Source organism: Pelophylax lessonae (genome assembly GCF_965119305.1).
Source record: "Pelophylax lessonae genome assembly, chromosome: 13".
Lineage (NCBI taxonomy): Eukaryota > Metazoa > Chordata > Amphibia > Anura > Ranidae > Pelophylax > Pelophylax lessonae.
The window spans coordinates 67461657-67474586 of record NC_138780.1 but is presented as its reverse complement, the minus strand read 5'-3'; the positions used below and the strand labels follow the sequence as shown (position 1 = coordinate 67474586).

General features: G+C 49.4%; 1 protein-coding gene across 1 annotated transcript in view; it reads right to left on the bottom strand.

The window, feature by feature from the left end:
* The window catches only part of RMDN3 (regulator of microtubule dynamics 3), a 192988-nt gene extending 182627 nt beyond the window's left edge, over positions 1-10361 (bottom strand). Inside the window, exon 1 of the mRNA XM_082275613.1 lies at positions 10262-10361. The gene's annotated coding sequence lies outside the window, so the exon portion shown is untranslated. The remainder of the gene's footprint in view (positions 1-10261) is intronic.
* Between the last annotated feature and the right edge of the window lie 2569 nt (positions 10362-12930).

Below are 12930 nucleotides of genomic sequence, written 5' to 3'. Positions count from 1 at the left end.
GGGGCGGTGCCGGTGCATGCGTCAATCACTCACCGTCACCGCCGCTCAGAGAAGAGGAGAGGCCGCCCGCCGGTTCCCGCCGCCGAGACGACGAGGGAGAAGGACCCGCCGCAGAAGAGGAGGAAGAAGCTAAGCCGCGCCGCCGCCAGGTAAGTTTGAACGGAGCACGCACGCTGACACTCTGCAATCATTGGGGGACAATGCTGTGGCGCTCTGCAATCATTGGGGGACAATGCTGTAGGCACTCTGCAATCATTGGGGGACAATGCTGTGGCGCTCTGCAATCATTGGGGGACAATGCTGTGGCGCTCTGCAATCATTGGGGGACAATGCTGTGGCGCTCTGCAATCATTGGGGGACAATGCTGTGGCGCTCTGCAATCATTGGGGGACAATGCTGTGGCGCTCTGCAATCATTGGGGGACAATGCTGTGGCGCTCTGCAATCATTGGGGGACAATGCTGTGGCGCTCTGCAATCATTGGGGGACAATGCTGTGGCGCTCTGCAATCATTGGGGACAATGCTGTGGCGCTCTGCAGTGATTGGGGACAATGCTGTGGCGCTCTGCATTGAAAGGGGCTCGCACGCTGAACTCTGCATTGATGGGGGCACGGAACAGTTGCATTGAAGGGGGCATGCACGCTGAACTCTGCATTGTGGGGGCACAGCACAGTGTTCATTGCATTGAAGGGGGCACAGCACAGTTGCATTGAAGGGGGCATGCACGCTGAACTCTGCATTGTGGGGGCACAGCACATTGTTCATTGCATTGAAGGGGGCACAGCACAGTTGCATTGAAGGGGGCATGCACGCTGAACTCTGCATTGTTGGGGCACAGCACAGTGTTCATTGCATTGAAGGGGGCACAGAACAGTGTTTATTGCATTGAAGGGGGCACAGCACAGTGTTTATTGCATTGAAGGGGGCACAGCACAGTGTTCATTGCATTGTGGGGGCACAGCACAGTGTTTATTGCATTGAAGGGGGCACAGCACAGTGTTGCATTGAAGGGGGCATGCACGCTGAACTCTGCATTGTTGGGGCACAGCACAGAGTTCATTGCATTGAAGGGGGCACAGTGTTTATTGCATTGAAGGGGGCACAGCACAGTGTTTATTGCATTGAAGGGGGCACAGCACAGTGTTTATTGCATTGAAGGGGGCACAGCACAGTGTTTATTGCATTGAAGGGGGCACAGCACAGTGTTCATTGCATTGTGGGGGCACAGTGTTTATTGCATTGAAGGGGGCACAGCACAGTGTTTATTGCATTGAAGGGGGCACAGCACAGTGTTTATTGCATTGAAGGGGGGCACAGCACAGTGTTTATTGCATTGAAGGGGGCACAGCACAGTGTTTATTGCATTGAAGGGGGCACAGCACAGTGTTCATTGCATTGTGGGGGCACAGAGCAGTGTTTATTGCATTGAAGGGGGCACAGCGCAGTGTTTATTGCATTGAAGGGGGCACAGCACAGTGTTGCATTGAAGGGGGCATGCACGCTGAACTCTGCATTGTTGGGGCACAGCACAGTGTTCATTGAATTGAAGGGGGCATAGCACAGTGTTTATTGCATTGAAGGGGGCACAGCACAATGTTCATTGCATTGAAGGGGGCACGCACGCTGAACTCTGTATTGAAGGGGGCATGTACACTGGTCTCTGCATTGAAAGGGGGCATGTACGCTGGTCACTGCATTGAAAGGGGGCATATACCATCTCCTGTACCATGACCTGTGACATGCCTATACCATATCTGTGCCATGCCTATACCATCACCTGTGCCATGCCTATACCATCACCTGTGCCATGCCTATACCATCACCTGTGCCATGCCTATACCATCACCTGTGCCATGCCTATACCATCACCTGTGCCATGCCTGTACCATCACCTGTGCCATGCCTGTACCATCATGTATGCCATGCCTGTACCATCACCTGTACAATGCCTGTACCATCACCTGTGCCATGCCTGTACCATCACGTATGCCATGCCTATACCATCACCTGTGCCATGCCTATACCATCACCTGTGCCATGCCTATACCATCACCTGTGCCATGCCTATACCATCACCTGTGCCATGCCTGTACCATCACCTGTGCCATGCCTGTACCATCACCTGTGCCATGCCTGTACCATGACTTCAAAGTCACGCAATTTTTTACTGCGTTTTTTGACGCGAAGCAATACCTATTACATTTTTCTTTTTGCGCCCCCCCAAAAATTTTGAGCACCAGCCGCCACTGGGACACGCCCTTTAAGCCAATTCCGTATCCAAGAGCAAACCCTGCTGTCGATACCTGCAGATCTTATTTTATAAATTAGGCGCTTGTGCGAACTGTATCAAACGCCTTAGCGAAATCCAAGTACACCACATCCACTGGTCTCCCCCTATCTAGCTCACAGCTCACCTCCTCGTAAAATGTTAATAGATTGGTTTGACAAGAACGCCCATTTGTAAACCCGTGCTGATTACTGCTGATGATGTTGTTGTCTTTAGCAAACTCTACGATATAGTCCCTTATCATCCCCTCCAGAAGTTTACATACTATTGATGTCAAACTGACAGGCCTATAATTTCCCGGGATATGCCTCTGGCCCTTTTTGAATATCGGAATCACGTTAGCTTTCTTCCAATCCCCTGGTACATCTCCTGTCCTAATACTGTCAGCAAAGATCAGGAACAGTGGTCTGGATATAACCTTACTGAGTTCCTTGAGTACTCTCGGATGTACGCCATCCGGGCCTGGTGATTTGTTTGTGTTGAGTTTATCCAGCCTTTCCCTGATTTCACCCTCTGTTAGCCATAGTGGCAAGTCCTGTGTATTACTACTAACCATACAGTCATGGTCAGTGTACCCCTCCGTTTCCTGTGTAAAGACTGACGAGAAAAAAGCATTCAGCACGGTTGCTTTTTCAGTGCCCTCTGTAACCATCCCCCCATCATCGCTAATTATGTGTGCAATATGCTCTGCCCTAGTTTTTTTGCTGTTGATATATTTAAAGAATTTCTTTGGGTTTTTTTTACTATCCTCCGCTATTTGTCTCTCAAAGTTGATTTTAGCCATCTTGATTTCTTGTTTACTTTTCTTATTTGCCTCCTTGTATTGCTCGAAAGCCAATACTGTGCCCTCTGATTTATACTTCTTGAAGGCCATTTTTTTTCCCCTAATAAGTTTTTTAACATTACGGTTTAGCCAGCCAGGTTTGGCTTTGTCTCTTCTAAATTTATTTCCCATAGGAATGCACTGCAAGATGCCTTTGCTTAATATGTTCCTAAAGCATTCCCATTTTTCCTCTGTGGTCAGTGATCCCAGGGTTTGGTCCCAGTTTACCCTTTCCATCAATGAGTACAATTTTGGAAAGTTTGCCCTTCTGAAGTTTAGGGTTCTTATGTTCCCCACTTGCCTTGTTATATTGTTATTTATACCAAATGTGATCATCCTGTGATCGCTAGAGCCCAGATTGTCCTGGACTCCTACCTGCGAGATTAGGTCTGGGTCATTAGTGATCAATAGATCCAGGACTGCATTTTCTCTAGTCGGAGAATCCACCAACTGTGACATGTAATTATCCAGTAAGGTTTCCGTGAATAGGCGGGCCTTCTTTGAGTGTGCAGTCCCCTCGTCCCAGTCAATGTCGGGATAATTGAAGTCCCCCAATATGACGACTGATCCCAATTTTGCCACTTTACTCATTAGTGCTAAGAATTCCAGCTCTACCTCCTCCCCTCCTCACATTTTTGGTGAATGAGTAGGGCCAAAGGGGGCTTCTAGATTCCAAGAAGCCCCCCACCTGCAGACCCCCAAACCAACCTGTCAGGGTTGTGGGGAAGACACCCTTGTCTCCATCAACATGGGGACAAGGTGCTTTTTTGGGGGGGGGGGGAGCCCCCCTGCCCCAAAGCACCCCCAATGTCGATGGCATGTGGCCTGGTATGGTTCAGGAGGGGGCGCTTGCTCATCCCCTCATTTTCCTGACCTGTCAGGCTGCATGCTCCGATAGGGGTCTGGTATGGATTTTAGGGGGGGCACCACAGCAATTTAAATTTTTGGCCATTTTTTTTTTTTTATTTATTGCCGGCAATTATTTTTCTACATTCAGCTGTCAGTGGGGAACCACGCTGACAGCTGATGACTCACTGGTCAATGAGGACGCGGCGGCCGCCCGCTTGTTAACAACGCCTATTTATTATTATAAATATATACGCCGACTAGTGCCAGGTGTTAAATTACCACGTTTTCATTACTAAAATACCGCATGACTTCATAAAATAACTCATGCGGTATTTTAGTAGCGTTTTTTTTGTGAATGCCAAAACACTTGAAAAACAGTTGAAAAACGCTGGGCAGTATTTTTAAACATTTAACTTTTAAATGGGAATAAATGTTCCTAAGGCTCCGTTCACATGTCAGCGTATGGATCGCGGCGCGATTCCGCCGGGATCCGGAGATTATTGCAAATCGCGGGACGCCTGTGCGTTGCCCGTGATTTGCAATAGCCCCCCAAACGATGAGCGATGTTGCCGCGATTTCCGCCTGCCGAATCGCAGTAACATCGCGGGACGCATTACGCCCAAAAAAGTACAAGAGCTTCTTTGGAGCGTATTGCGTCCCGCGATTTTTTTTTGCGCGATGTTACCGCGATTTGGCAGGCGGAAATCACGGCAACATCGCTCAGCGTTTGGGGGGCTATTGCAAATCAACGGGCAACGCACAGGCGTCCCACGATTTGCAATAATCTCCGGATCGCGGGCGGAATCGCGGCGATTCTGCCCGCGATCCATACGCTGACATGTGAACAGAGCCTTATATGGATAACCATGTTTAACTTAAACAAACCTCTATTGCTCATGTTCCTTACACACAGAACTTCTGTATGAACAGACAAAGTCCCTGTGCAGAAACACGAGTATGGCATTACAGTGAGCCCATTCACACACAAATATACCTGTATTTGTGCTTACAATTTCTGACAAAATGACAATTATTGAAACACTATAATCTATTACTCAAGTGGGGAGGTGTGATTTACATGTGTACACATATAAAATACTGACTTGTAACACCGAATTTATATTTTTTTTTGGTACGGATCTAAACATAGTTGCATAGTCGGTAAGAAGACACCAGTCCATCCAGTTCAACCTGTGTGGTGTGGGTGTGTGCATGAGTTTATGTCAGTAAAAATTCCCATATCCCTGTATATTGTGCTCATTAAAATGCCCATCTAGGTTTTCTTTAAACTATTGACACTCTCCCTTGACACCACTGCTTAAAAAGGCGAGTTCTACATCCTTACTGCTTTGACAGTAAAGAACCCTCTCTGCTGTTTAAGGTTAAGCTACTTCTTTTCTAGTTTCAATGAATGGCCACGTGTCTATTTAAACTCCCTGCATTTGAATCGTTTTTTCCTTTGCCAGAGTCCCCATCTAGAATCGCTATCATATCCCCTTTCAAGCATTTCTCTCTTCTCCATGAAGAATAAGTTTAATGCTTGTAGTCATAACTGCATACAGGTCCATTGAAAGCAACACCAGACCAGTGTCCCCAATATTATATCAGCAGTAAATTGTAATATTTATACAAACCAGAAGAAAGTCTCATGTGATCTCCAGGCCGTTCCCCAATATTACTTATCAGAAGTAAATATTATTTAAACAAAAGCAGCAGTCTTGTGTGATCCCCAATATTATATATCAGCACTAAATATTATACAGTAAGGCTCCTTTCACACGGCCGCTCCGTGTGAAAGGTCCGCTGCGGGACTTTTTTTTTTTTTTCCACGGAGCGGATGACATTTCTGTCATCCGCTCCGTGTGCCCGCATATCATCCCATCCGTTTGTGGATGATATGCGGACATAATGTAAGTATATGGCACTGCGGATGTCTGCGGATGACACCGCTGACATCCGATTTTCCTTCCTTTCCGTTTTTAACACGGAAGGAAAAATGGGGTTCTGTTCCATTCGTAAAAACGGAACAGAACTGAAAGGAGGAAAATCGGGTGTCAGCGGATGGTATTCCGCTGACACCCGCAGTGCCATTCACTTACATTATGTCCGCAAATCATCCGCAAACGGATTGGATGATTTGCGGACACACGGAGCAGCCGTGTGAAAGGACCCTATCTCACAAAAGTGAGTACACCCCTCACATTTGTGAAAATATTTTATTATATCTTTTCATGTGACAACACTGAAGAAATGACACTTTGCTACAATGTAAAGTAGTGAGTGTACAGCTTGTATAACAGTGTAAATTTGCTGTCCCCTCAAACTAACTCAACACACAGCCATTAATGTCTAAACCGCTGGCAACAAAAGTGAGTACACCCCTAAGTGAAAATGTAAAGATTTGGCCCAAAGTGTAAATATTTTGTGTGGCCACCATTATTTTTCAGCACTGCCTTAACCCTCTTGGGCATGGAGTTCACCAGAGCTTCACAGGTTGCCACTGGAGTCCTCTTCCACTCCTCCATGATGCCACCACTGAGCTGGTGGATGTTAGAGACCTTGCGCTCCTCCACTTTCCATTTGAGGATGCCCCACAGATGCTCAATAGGGTTTAGGTCTGGAGACATGCTTGGCCAGTCCATCACCTTTACCCTCAGCTTCTTTAGCAAGGCAGTTGTCATCTGCCTTGTTTGGGGTCGTTATGTTGGAATACTCCCCTGTGGCCCAGTCTTGGAAGGGAGGGGATCATACTCTGCTTCAGTATGTCACAGTACATGTTGGCATTCATGGTTCCCTCAATGAACTGTAGCTCCTCAGTGCCGGCAGCACTCATGCAGTCCCAGACCATGATATTCCCACCACCACACTATACTCCTCACCTGGTTGCCGCCACACACGCTTGATACCATCTGAACCAAATAAGTTTATCTTGGTCTCATCAGACCACAGGACATGGTTCCAGTAATCCATGTCCTTAGTCTGCTTGTCTTCAGCAAACTGTTTGCGGGCTTTCTTGTGCATCATTTTCAGAAGAGGCTTCCTTCTGGGACAACAGCCATGCAGACCAATTTGGTGCAGTGTGTGTGGTCTGAGCACTGACATGCTGACCCCCCACCCCTTCAACCTCTGCAGCAATGCTGGCAGCACTCATATGTCTATTTCCCAAAGGCAACCTCTGGATATGACGCTGAGCACATGCACTCAACTTCTTATGTCAACCATTGCAAGGCCTGTTCTGAGTGAAACCTGTCCTGTTAAATAGCTGTATGGTCTTGGTCACCTTGCTGCAGCTCAGTTTCAGGATATTGGCAATATTCTTATAGCCTAGGCCATCTGTGTGGAACAGCAATTCTTTTTTTCAGATCCTCAGAGAGTTCTTTGCCATGAGGTGCCATGTTGAACTTCCAGTGAACAGTATGAGAGAGTGAGAGCGATAACACCAAATTTAACACACCTGCTCCCCATTCACACCTGAGACATTGTAACACTAACGAGTCACATGACACCGGGGAGGGAAAATGGCTAAGTGGGCCCAATTTGGGGGTGTACTCACTTTTGTTGCCAGAGGTTTAGACAATAATGGCTGTGTGTTGAGTTATTTTGAGGGGACAGCAAATTTACACTGTTATACAAGCTGTACACTCACTACTTTAAATTGTAGCAAAGTGACATTTCTTCAGTGTTGTCACATGAAAAGGGTACAATAAAATATTTTCAAAAATGTGAGGGATATATAATATTAGGGATCACACAAGACTGCTGCTTTTGTTTAAATAATATTTACTTCTGATAAGTAATATTGGGGAATGGCCTGGGGATCACATGAGACTTTCTTCTGCTTTGTATAAATATTACAATTTACTGCTGATATAATATTGGGGACACTGGTCTGGTCCCCATCTCCTCTCTCTTACTTTCTCTTCTCAGCTCCGTGTGGGACAGACAGGGACTGACTGCAGCAGGCTATTCTGCTCTGTAGGTGGAAGGAGGAAATTATGTCACGTGGAGGTGCGCCGCACCTCATTGGCTGAAAGCGCCTGGGACACTGCTAGCAGTGGCAGCCAGGCAGAAGCCTAATTCTATTTGTGATCTGGATTGGCGGTGAACATCAATCAATCCGCGTTGCACTCGCTCACACAGTCAGCAAAGGTGACCGTGAGGCCCGCACTGCAGACTAGTTGCACAGTGACCTGGAGGACTCAGCAGCGGTGTGGTGCCGGCAAGCAACCTGCATGATCTATCAATCCGCGCACACAGCCAGAGACACTGAGTCTCAGTAAGCCAGCCCGGTATGCACCTTCCCTAGGAAACAGTGTGCTCTAGACAGCTGCCTAGTTTGCCTGGCGTAAGCGCCAGCCCTGGGGAGGACGGCACAACAAGTCCTAAAACGTTTAGAGCCCATTCACACTAGCGCGACTTGTCAGGCGACTTGTCAGCCTGACAAGTCGCGGTATGTTGCGGTCCATTGAGTAGTACAGGACCCATTCTAATAGGAGCGATACAAGTCGCTCTGACTTAGAAAAAGGGTCCTGTACTACTTTGGGGCGACCTCGGAGCGACGTGCATAGACTTATATTATGTGAAGTCCCTGCAAGTCGCGCCGAAATCTGGCGCCAGACAGTACCTGGAAGTGAAGTCGTGACATCACTTCTGGGTTTTTGCATGGAGACCCGATCATAGCCGAATGCGGCTTTGATTGGGCCTTCAACAGCCATGCAGGCTGGTTGCCCGGGTCTCCCAGGGGGACGGAAGCCCCGGGCGAGCCGTGGAAGGCGGAGGGAGGGGGGGGCTTCCACTCCCACTCCTTGGAATGACAGCCGAGCGACTTCTCAGCTGCATCGGTTGTCATTACAAGACAGCCGACCGTTGGCTACGAGGGAGGGCGCACTGCGCTACGAGGGAGGGCGCACTGCGCTACGAGGGAGGGCGCTCTGCGCTACGAGGGAGGGCGCTCTGCGCTACGAGGGAGGGCGCTCTGCGCTACGAGGGAGGGCGCTCTGCGCTACGAGGGAGGGCGCTCTGCGCTACGAGGGAGGGCGCTCTGCGCTACGAGGGAGGGCGCTCTGCGCTACGAGGGAGGGCGCTCTGCGCTACGAGGGAGGGCACACTGCGCTACGAGGGAGGGCACACTGCGCTACGAGGGAGGGCACACTGCGCTACGAGGGAGGGCACACTGCGCTACGAGGGAGGGCACACTGCGCTACGAGGGAGGGCTCTCTGCGCTACGAGGGAGGGCTCTCTGCGCTACGAGGGAGGGCTCTCTGCGCTACGAGGGAGGGCTCTCTGCGCTACGAGGGAGGGCTCTCTGCGCTACGAGGGAGGGCTCTCTGCGCTACGAGGGAGGGCTCTCTGCGCTACGAGGGAGGGCGCTCTGCGCTACGAGGGAGGGCACACTGCGCTACGAGGGAGGGCACACTGCGCTACGAGGGAGGGCACACTGCGCTACGAGGGAGGGCACACTGCGCTACGAGGGAGGGCACACTGCGCTACGAGGGAGGGCACACTGCGCTACGAGGGAGGGCACACTGCGCTACGAGGGAGGGCTCTCTGCGCTACGAGGGAGGGCTCTCTGCGCTACGAGGGAGGGCTCTCTGCGCTACGAGGGAGGGCTCTCTGCGCTACGAGGGAGGGCTCTCTGCGCTACGAGGGAGGGCTCTCTGCGCTACGAGGGAGGGCTCTCTGCGCTACGAGGGAGGGCACACTGCGCTACGAGGGAGGGCACACTGCGCTACGAGGGAGGGCACACTGCGCTACGAGGGAGGGCACACTGCGCTACGAGGGAGGGCACACTGCGCTACGAGGGAGGGCACACTGCGCTACGAGGGAGGGCGCTCTGCGCTACGAGGGAGGGCGCTCTGCGCTACGAGGGAGGGCTCTCTGCGCTACGAGGGAGGGCGCTCTGCGCTACGAGGGAGGGCACACTGCGCTACGAGGGAGGGCGCTCTGCGCTACGAGGGAGGGCACACTGCGCTACGAGGGAGGGCACACTGCGCTACGAGGGAGGGCACACTACGAGGGAGGGCACACTGCGCTACGAGGGAGGGCACACTACGCTACTAGGGAGGGATCAGAGTTCTCACATAACAAAATCGCTGATAGAAAGCTTCTCACATGGTTGTGAATAGTGATGGCAGGAAACACACAGAGACTGTCAGTCCCAGAAGCACAGGGACATGGTGTCACCCCGAGCACAGAACATCTATGGAGTCACCTCCCTATCACAGCCCAGGCACATGTGAAGGATGACACAGCCATGGAGAGCCCAGCTCTGCAATGACAACTACCCGCTCCCCAGCACTGACCTATCCACCGCCTCCTCCTCCTCCTCGGTTGCTCTCCGAAGCTTGCGGAAGTGGAGATCAGAGAAGCCTGGTACACATGCCGGGGCACTGCGCATGCGCGATTCTCTTCCCCAGGCTCCTAGTACACATGCCGGGGCACTGCGCATGCGCGGCTCTCTCCTCAGGGCCGCGATTCTGCGGTCAGTGACCTTCAATAGATGGACATTTCTAGTCAGAGATGTGTAAAACAAATACGAGCAGACTGATACAAAGAGGAATAGAATGGCGTCTGTATCAGGAATATATTTCTGTCCATCCAGACTGATCCGAGCCCCAGCTTGTTCACATGTCACGGTGACAACGCTTCACGCCTGTGGCAAAAATTCTTCCTCATATCAAGTGACAGGGGACATGCCACAAACGGCCCTCAAACCCTATGCCATGCACATGGTGGCAGCTCACAGATGTAGCAGTTATGGGGTTAATAAAGCTGGTGGCATTGAGCCATCACCCCTCACCATCTGTCAGACACCTCTGAAAAGCCACCTGAACACAGATCACTTTTCAGAGGAAGACCTCCAGGCAAAGGAATAGACGTTTATTCAAAGGAGTTCAGTCTTCAGGAGAAGTTATGGCAGGAAATCGAATGGCTGTAGTCACATGTTATGATGAGATAACATTCTCCTGACAAGCTGTGACCGAGCAAACATGCATGCTTGGGACTGAGGGACACCTATCAGCAGAAGTATGCAGGGATAGGACACACCCCTTTACACCAGAACATAGGACACACCCCTTTATACCAGAACATAGGACACACCCCTTTATACCAGAACATAGGACACACCCCTTTATACCAGAACATAGGACACACCCCTTTATACCAGAACATAGGACACACCCCTTTACACCAGAACATAGGACACACCCCTTTATACCAGAACATAGGACACACCCCTTTACACCAGAACATAGGACACACCCCTTTACACCAGAACATAGGACACACCCCTTTACACCAGAACATAGGACACACCCCTTTATACCAGAACATAGGACACACCCCTTTATACCAGAACCTAGGACACACCCCTTTATACCAGAACATAGGACACACCCCTTTACACCAGAACATAGGACACACCCCTATAAACCAGAACATAGGACACACCCCTTTATACCAGAACATAGGACACACCCCTTTACACCAGAACATAGGACACACCCCTTTACACCAGAACATAGGACACACCCCTTTACACCAGAACATAGGACACACCCCTTTATACCAGAACATAGGACACACCCCTTTATACCAGAACATAGGACACACCCCTTTACACCAGAATTATATAAAAAATAAAATGAGTTAACCGCTTGCCGACCGCCCACTGCAGTTTTACTGCGGCAGGCCGACTCCGCTGCACAAACAATGCATCAGATACGTGGGAGCGGTGCTGGGCGGTGAGCGCGCCTCAACGGCGGCGCACCCAAGCCCCCACTAGGCAGCGGGGATGCCAATCCACGGGACCGGCGGTCGCGATTGCCGCCGGCCACCCGCGATCTCTGCCCACTCAGAGAGAAGGACGGGCAGATGTTGTAAACACAGATGGTCGTTCTTCTCTCTGCAATGATCACAGAGCGCCTGTGATCCTTCTATGTAGGATTACAGATCTCTATGGTCATTTCACAAGTCCCTCCCCCCACAGTTAGAAACACCCCCCCATGGCTTACATTTAACCCTAGGTTAACCCCTTACATCGCCCCTAGGTTAACCCCTTCCCTGCCAATGTAATTAGTACAGTATCAGTGCATATGTATAGCACTGATTACTGTAGTAATGTCACTGGTACCCCCAAAAATGTCAATTAGGGGACCGATCTGTCCGCCGCAATGTCGCAGTCTTGCTAAAAACCGCAGATCGCCGCCATTACTAGTAAAAAAAAAAAATAAATAAAAATTACATAAATCCCCTAGTTTGTAGACACGATACCAATCAAAATACCCTTATTGTGATTTTTTTTTTACTAAAAATATGTCGCAGAATACAAATTGGCCTAAAAGGATGAAAAATTTAGATTTTTAATTTTTTTGGGAATGTTACATTGCAGAATGTGAAAATATTGTTTTTTTTTTTTTTTCAGAATTGTCGTTCTTTTTTTGTTTATAGTGCAAAAAAATAAAAAAAATCGCACAGGTGATCAAATACCACCGGGTTGGTGATACGCAGGAGCAGAGAAGCGTCCCGTACACCGAACCCATGCTGCATTTACCGCATGAAGGCATTTTGTTTCTAATGTTTGAGTAAGTGCAATTTCATTAATAAACCCTAATATTAGAACATACTACACTATTGGAGTTTCCTTATCTTTCTCCCCATAACATCCTGGAATTACTTGGAGTTCCTTATGCGAGCTGAGCCATACAGTGGGTACGGAAAGTATTCAGACCCCCTTAAATTTTTCACTCTTTGTTATATTGCAGCCATTTGCTAAAATCATTTAAGTTCATTCTTCTTCCTCATGAATGTACACATAGCACCCCATACTGACAGAAAAACACAGAATTGTTGACATTGTTGCAGATTTATTAAAAAAGAAAAACGGAAATATCACATGGTCCTAAGTATTCAGACCCTTTGCTGTGACACTCATATATTTAACTCAGGTGCTTTCCATTTCTTCTGATCA